This window comes from Rutidosis leptorrhynchoides, unplaced genomic scaffold, assembly GCF_046630445.1.
Source record: "Rutidosis leptorrhynchoides isolate AG116_Rl617_1_P2 unplaced genomic scaffold, CSIRO_AGI_Rlap_v1 contig278, whole genome shotgun sequence".
NCBI lineage: Eukaryota > Viridiplantae > Streptophyta > Magnoliopsida > Asterales > Asteraceae > Rutidosis > Rutidosis leptorrhynchoides.
The window spans coordinates 20,638-27,823 of record NW_027266523.1 but is presented as its reverse complement, the minus strand read 5'-3'; the positions used below and the strand labels follow the sequence as shown (position 1 = coordinate 27,823).

The window sequence follows — 7,186 nt, the reverse complement described above, 5'->3', positions numbered from 1 at the left end:
CGAACACTACTATGAAATATGCAAAAATTTTAAGACATAAGAGTAACATCTCAGTGATAAGTAAGAGGGAATTCTCAGTCAATTCATAAACTGAAATTTTTGCGGAGTATGATAGAGTGTGGTAGATTGTGAGTTTGATAGGATGACAATTACCTGAGAGAAAATTGATTTTACAACTCAATTGCAGCAGAATAAACCGATTACAAAAGAAAAGTACAGGAAATGACAGGAAAAGAATCAAGAAGCCGATTCGGGGATGTTAATATTGGAGCATCGGCAATAAATAGGGAGTGAACTGTATTATGTTGGAGGAGAAAGTAGCATTAAGGGGCAAAAATTGACGCATTCCTAGTTAAACAAAATGCCTGATGGCTAAAGCTTTCGACCATTAGGATGTGGAATAGATTCGAGGAAGATCCAACATTACCGTCCTCGTTCCAGAGTAGTCGATAACACTGCACACGACTCTGGTTTGCTGGAAGAAGTCGACGTAGAAACGTCTGTCCTAACTGCGAAAGCCGGTTTCTTTGGAGCTGGAAGGGTCGCTGTTTCACTACCAAGCATGAAAACTGCATCTGACATTGTGGGACGATCACTTGGGTCTTCTTGCACGCATAAAAGCGCCACGTTTATACACTTCAAAGTTTGATCTCTGTTGTAAGTTTCGTGCAGCACCCGATCCATCAAGTGCAATGCTTTATTGTCATTCCATAATTTCCATGCCTGGGCAATAGAAGTTTCAGTATGTTCAGAGAAAAGGGCAACAGGAAGTGGATAAAACAAAAGTAAGGGACAATAAATATTACGTGTGTGAGAAGGCTCATTGTTCCTTGGGATTGATAAAACCCGTGTTACGTGTCCCGCTAATAATCTCCAGTATGACGACACCAAAACTAAAAACATCAGACTTGAATGAGAAAAATCCGTCCAAAGCATATTCCGGAGACATGTATCCACTGCATTGAAGCATAATAAGTCAATTAAGCAAGAGTTGGAATACTAAAGTTCTACTGCAGATGTTAAAACGTGATAATGTGGTGAGTGCCTTGTGTAGTGTCCAACAAATTCTATAACCCATTGAAAAAAAAAATGGTATGCGCATCTATAGAAACTTACTATGTTCCAATCACTCTTTGTGTGCTTGCTTCAATTTGTTTTGCCTCAAATATCCGTGCCAAACCAAAGTCGGAAATTTTGGGTGTCATCTCCTCATCGAGCAAAATGTTACTTGTCTTGAGATCTCTGTGAATGATTCTCAGCCTTGAATCTTGGTGAAGGTAGAGCATTCCTCGTGCAATTCCCAATATAATCTCAAAATGTATCTCCCAGTTCAGCAACCAACACCTTGTTCGATCTAGCAAGGTTTTCATTTTAATTTGTGTAGGTAGCAAAGTCTTTTAATATAAATCCATCGGACTAACTTAAAATCTTTATGTAGAGAAAGAGACTGCTAAGTGCTACAAGTTATTACAACTATGCGCTGAAGAATACAAGGGAATAAGGACATGAAATAAGATGCTTACCAAATATGAACGAATCTAAGCTTTTGTTGGGCATATATTCATATAGTAACATTTTTTCATCTCCTTTGACACAATATCCTACTATCTGACAAGATTTCGATGTTGAAGTTTGGCAATCAAGATGACTTCGTTCTTAAACTCCTCAAAACCCTGTTCTGATCCTCTCAATAGTCTCTTCACTGCAATTTCTTGTCCTCCTGGAAAAGTAGCCTAAAACAAAGTTGAGGAATGGATTACTTCACCGTGACCTCGTTAAGAGCCCCAGATGGTAGAAGAAGAAACCATTTTATTTACCTTGTAAACAGGCCCAAACCCTCCTCTTCCAAGTTTGTTCTCATCCGAGAAATTATTTGTCGCTTTTAGAATAATTTCTAAATCAAAGAATGGCACGTCTAGGCCTTTCGTATCCTCCTCGAATTGGCATGAATCCATCCACATTTTGATTCGCTTCTCGCTGTCATATAGACGAAAGTCAGGATTTTCCTGAGTGCTTTCCGTGCTCCCTGTAGTGCCAGCTTTAGTTACTAATTGGTTCAATCTTATTATCGTATTTCTAACAATGATAGATGAAAAGTATGTATTTGCTTAGGGATTGCCTAGCGGACCACCATGCTGCCTTCCCATGTAAAATAAACAACCAAAAGCAAGGATGAAGATTGCGGCACTGGTAGGAACAACTATATATACAAGTCTCACTGATGATCCTCCTCGTTCAACGTTATAACCTGCCACTGCTAGAGAAGAAAAGAAAGAATAACTACTGTATTTTAGAGAAAATTGAACGAATAATTGTAGACACGGGGACTGCCAATATAATAAAAGGACAGATGTGAGGACTTCATAGTGCATGGCCACAATCCCTCTTATAGTCTACAAAAAAGAGCAAGCTTATTTGGGGCAACTCCAGGATTCTGTCATTACGTTCCATGCATACACCATAATCGGGATGATAACTGTAAAGGCATATGCTATGACACTTTAACAGGGTGAACATATCTCGAGAATCTCGGGCTCTGGACAAATGATAGCTATATTTGTTCTGGTTTCGAGCTCTTCTGGCTGATCTATTATAATTCCGAATGGAAGCTGAAAATATAAATGTTGACTTTGAAAATTTTCAGTTTCTAGGAGCAGCAAATCATCCTAGCAGTGCTCTAAATGTTAGACGGAGATGGAAAACAATCATTTGAGGGCACGAGAAAATCTACTAATATCGACTGGTAAAACCTAATGACTATATTTGCTTCTAATCTGTTTTTTTTTTTTTTTTTCGGTTGTTTCCTTCTAATCTGTTATTCACGAATAAAGTAGCTAAAGTTGCGTGTCAATTCGCAAGATCAACATTCTCACCTGGAGAACAACCGATGTTGAAAGAATTCCAATTGAATCCTGAGTTGCAGAGGCACCTTTTTATTCCGTCCGATGCTTTCTTGCAAGTTGCATGTGGCCAATCGCAGTCTTCGGATGAATTGCAAATCGGCTCCTTTGGATTTCTCCACACAATTTTTATTTCGCTCGACCAAACCCTTCCGAAAGAGCCTCCTGCGCTGGAGCCATTCTGTTCTCCACTACACCCGCGACTCACATGAAATGGTGAGGACTGGTCAAGCTGCAGATTGATTTCCATTTGACCGATACTTGTGCAGTCCGATGCATTGACTTGGATGGTAAATGTTCGAGCTTCTGGATTGACGCTAGTGACTCTATAGCTACGTTGGGGCCGTTCAAAGTAAAGCTGCGCAGTTTCATTGTCGCAGCTAAATGCAGTGTATACTGGATCGCCACAGCTCCAATTCGTGCTTAAAGGGTAGGGGACTAAATTTGTGCCGCAAGTTTTACAACCCTTCCTAGTAGATTCTATGAAAGTCAACATTGCATAAATATTAGCGGTGGTGAATATGCACATTCACCTACAATTAAACTCCAATCATACATCATATTAATAGCTGAAATTGGGATAGCGTCATTTGTTTTCCATATGCTGGTTGACCAGAACGCTTGATTGGACTGCGATTGCAGTCAAGATAACATTTAAATGCACAAAGTATGAGCAAAGCTAATGACTTCATCAAAGAAGGTAAATCAGAAGCCACCAAAGATGGTTAATAAGACAGCCACAGCTCAAGTCAAAAGGTCACAGACACAAATAATTTTGGAAAGGAAAAAAGGTTGAGCTGGAAGGAAATTAACCTATGTCTGAAAGCGGAACTCGGACATAGAGGTTGCGACCATTTGGGGCAGACTCCTGAATATTCTCGAGATGGCCCGACCAAGTATAGCACGCCAAGTTGCCCCTCTCTGCCCTTTGGTGCAGATCCTCCTCGATCGAGTAGGCCTGGCAACTGCAGAAATCAAGGCACTTTTGCCTGCATTGCTTCTCGCTGTCTACTGAAATCTGCACGTAAGGCCACCCGGCCGTCATCTTCTTTAAACTCAAGAAATCATGAGCTCTATGGTCGCTGTTCTTTGCGCATATTGGCGACTTCCTGCGGCACCCTGCAGAGAAGTCCCCCGAGCTCCACTTATCTTGCTGCGCTGGCTCAAAACCTGGCAAGCACCTGCACATGGTCTCATTGCCATTCTCATCATTGCAGCTACCAAACTTGCCGCATACGCTGAGCACACTGCACCGGCTTGCCGGCTCAAACCAGACTGGCTTTGACCCATTTCCTCGCCTGAAGTACTGAATCCGGCCGTTGTAGTTCATAACCAACCGGCTGTTGTTGTAGTTCACGAATGAAGGCCGGGTTATGTTTTCGTAGGGCCAAGCTGGACTACTCCCGGCTGGCAGCGAAGTAGCAGTGGTGCTGGTGGTAAAATTGGAGAGCAAGAAAGAGATGACGTCCAACATCTGATCGGCTTGTATGAACTTACCGTAGACCCCACTTTTCCAGAAAGGAGACAGGTTTTGGATCAAGTCGTAGTTGTTGCCGCCTTGTTGATCCATTTGGAACGTGAAGTTCCCCCGTCTTGGGTCATCCTGTTTTGCCCAAGAAGTCAACATGAAGTTTTCAGTCATCCGCATCCCCGGAAGGAATGTGTCGGTCGGATGATCGAAGCTCTGCCAGAGAAATTCCTCTCTCCCGTCTTCAATTAGCACCAGATTCCCTGAATCGAGAAGTTTCACTAACCGGTTCGAAGAGCTTAATAAATTGGTCAACGGGATCGGTCGTTTTTCATTCCACAGCTTTAGGTTGCCGTCCACGAGCCCAAAGGACGCGTTGGGGCCGACGAGTGGCTCGTCCCGGTTGGCGACCCAGACGATGATCTTGGGGTCCGACCTATAAAACCATATTCCGATGTACCTCCTGGAGTCGGATCTCCCATTCGGAGAGAAGAAGCCGAGCTCAAACCGCTCCCCGGCGGACACGAGAGTGGTTCCTCCCGGGTATGTGATTGTGCCTACTGTTATGGTGTCTCTGCTCAAGCAAGCCGGAACGAACATCACAGACAAGAGCATGCACGTAAAGTTATTGGAGCGTCGCATGGTGATAACTGGAGTTCCTGGAATGGGGACGAGGGTTGTTCGACTATTCACCGCGATAACACCTCGTCCTCATCCTCATCGGTCGTGAGGTTGTCTAGATTGTTTCTCTATTTTCTTTCTTCCTCAGGAATATCACGTTTCGTTGTGTTCGATGAATCAGTGAAATCATTTTCGTCCTTTCCGCCAATCGATGAAAGAGAATTCCCACGCGGAACGTTGACTAAGGCTCCGTTCGTTTCGCGGAAAATAACTTCCAGGAAAATATTTTCCTGGATTTCCGGTGTTCGGTGGACGGAAAATCCATGGTCAAGGAAAATATTTTCCGGTCAACGGAAAATTCCTTCTTTACTTTGAGGAAAATGTTTTCCTCTTTTGAAAAGAGGAAAACATTTTCCTCAACTCTCACGCTTGCCCTCGCGCGAGTTTTTCCTTCTCATTTTTGCACTCTCGCTTAGGGTTTCTGATCTCCTCCTCTTCCTTCGATGCCGACGATGGGCAAAGCATCCCTCATTCTCCGCCCTCCCCGGCCGCTCCTGCCCGCTTGCTCCGGCCGCGGCGCCGCCGCCACCGCCGCGGCGCTCCGCTTCCCCGGTGGTTCGAAGCCGCTCGGGAGCTCGCGGCTAAGATGAGGTCGCGGCTAAGATGATCTCGCGGTTCGAAGCATCCCTCATTCTCCGCCCTCCCCGGCCGCTCCTGCCCGCTTGCTCCGGCCGCGGCGCCGCCGCCGCCGCCGCGGCGCTCCGCTTCCCCGGTGGTTCGAAGCCGCTCGGGAGCTCGCGGCTAAGATGAGGTCGCGGCTAAGATGATCTCACGGTTCGAAGCCGCTCGGGAGCTCGCGGATCTAGCGGCGGAGCTCGAGACTCGCCGGATCTGGCGGCGGAGCTCGCGGCTCGCCGATCCAGGCGAGCTCGAGCTCTGTCGCCAGATCCGGCGAGCTCGGGTGAGATCGGCCGAGCCTCGAGCTCGCCGGATCTGGCCACCGGGTCTTGGTCGGCCGCTGGGCAGCCGGCCATCATCAGGCAGGAAGGAGGTGGCAGCAGCGGAAGGAGGAGGAAGGAGGAGGAAGGAGGCGACGGTAGAGGAAGCAGAGGAAGGAGGAAGAAGGAGGAAGAGGAAGGAGGAAAGAGGAAGGAAAAGAAAAAAATAAAAATTTCGATTTTAAAAATATATATAATTAAAAAAATCATTTTAATAAAATATAAAATAAATAAAATATTTTTTTTGGTCATTTAAAAATATTAAAATTCAATTTTTGATAAATTTTCCTAATGAGCTAACGAACGGTGGAAAATATTTTCCATTAAAATTTTAGACTTTGGCCGAACACCGGAAAATAGAGTCATTTTCCTGGAAAATGACTTCCAGGAAAATATTTTCCGGAAACATAATATTTTCCGCGAAACGAACGGAGCCTAAGTTAGAAAAGAAAACCCCCGTAGACTCGTCTAAAAGAAAATATCGTCGTGAAATTTAGTCCTTATCATTCCGTGTGAGTGTGCGTGCGAGAGAGAGAGAGAGAGAGAGACAGAGAGAGTACATTTGGGTGGCAGCACTCTACTTCTATGCCCTCACACACTCATGAAAACCGGACCGGTAACCGTGGGAACTTAAATAAGACCAATTCCTATGACCGGTTCTGTTTGATTCCTAGTTCTACCCTTGAGTCATGATCACCCCTAGTGAGGGGCTCAAGAGTGACCGAGGAGCGAGGTAGGTGTAACTGATAAATTTCGTCGGTTCAATCTGGTTCCTCATAACTAGGAACTGAATCAGTAATTGCTAGTTCTAAATTTGTGGAATTAGGATGAGAACCACTAGAACTGACCAGTTTAGTTCAATTCTCGGATGTAATCAGGACCGGTCCTTACCCAATGTATGCAAGAGAACGTAGTTTCATCTGATATTGTAACATAGGCTTGGCTGCTTTTCACGGTCTAACGAAGGATGTCTGGAGTCCTTTCTTATGCATAGGCCTCACAAAAGACTCGTTGATCACAAACACAATGACCGAGTAACGTCAACATGGCAGCATCCACCTGGTATCAATGTTAGAGCTAGATAAGTTTAGCCGAAAATAATCAAGAGCTAGTTGTATCCACAATTGAATTTCTTAGTTGTAGTTATGAGAAAAGATATTTAGACTTGTCCTATGAAACCGATTAACAGTAACTCCCAC

General features: G+C 44.5%; 1 pseudogene; it reads right to left on the bottom strand.

Annotated features, from left to right (window-relative positions):
• Positions 1-423: 423 nt before the first annotated feature.
• LOC139882506 (G-type lectin S-receptor-like serine/threonine-protein kinase At4g03230) lies at positions 424-4,893 on the bottom strand (annotated as a pseudogene).
• Between the last annotated feature and the right edge of the window lie 2,293 nt (positions 4,894-7,186).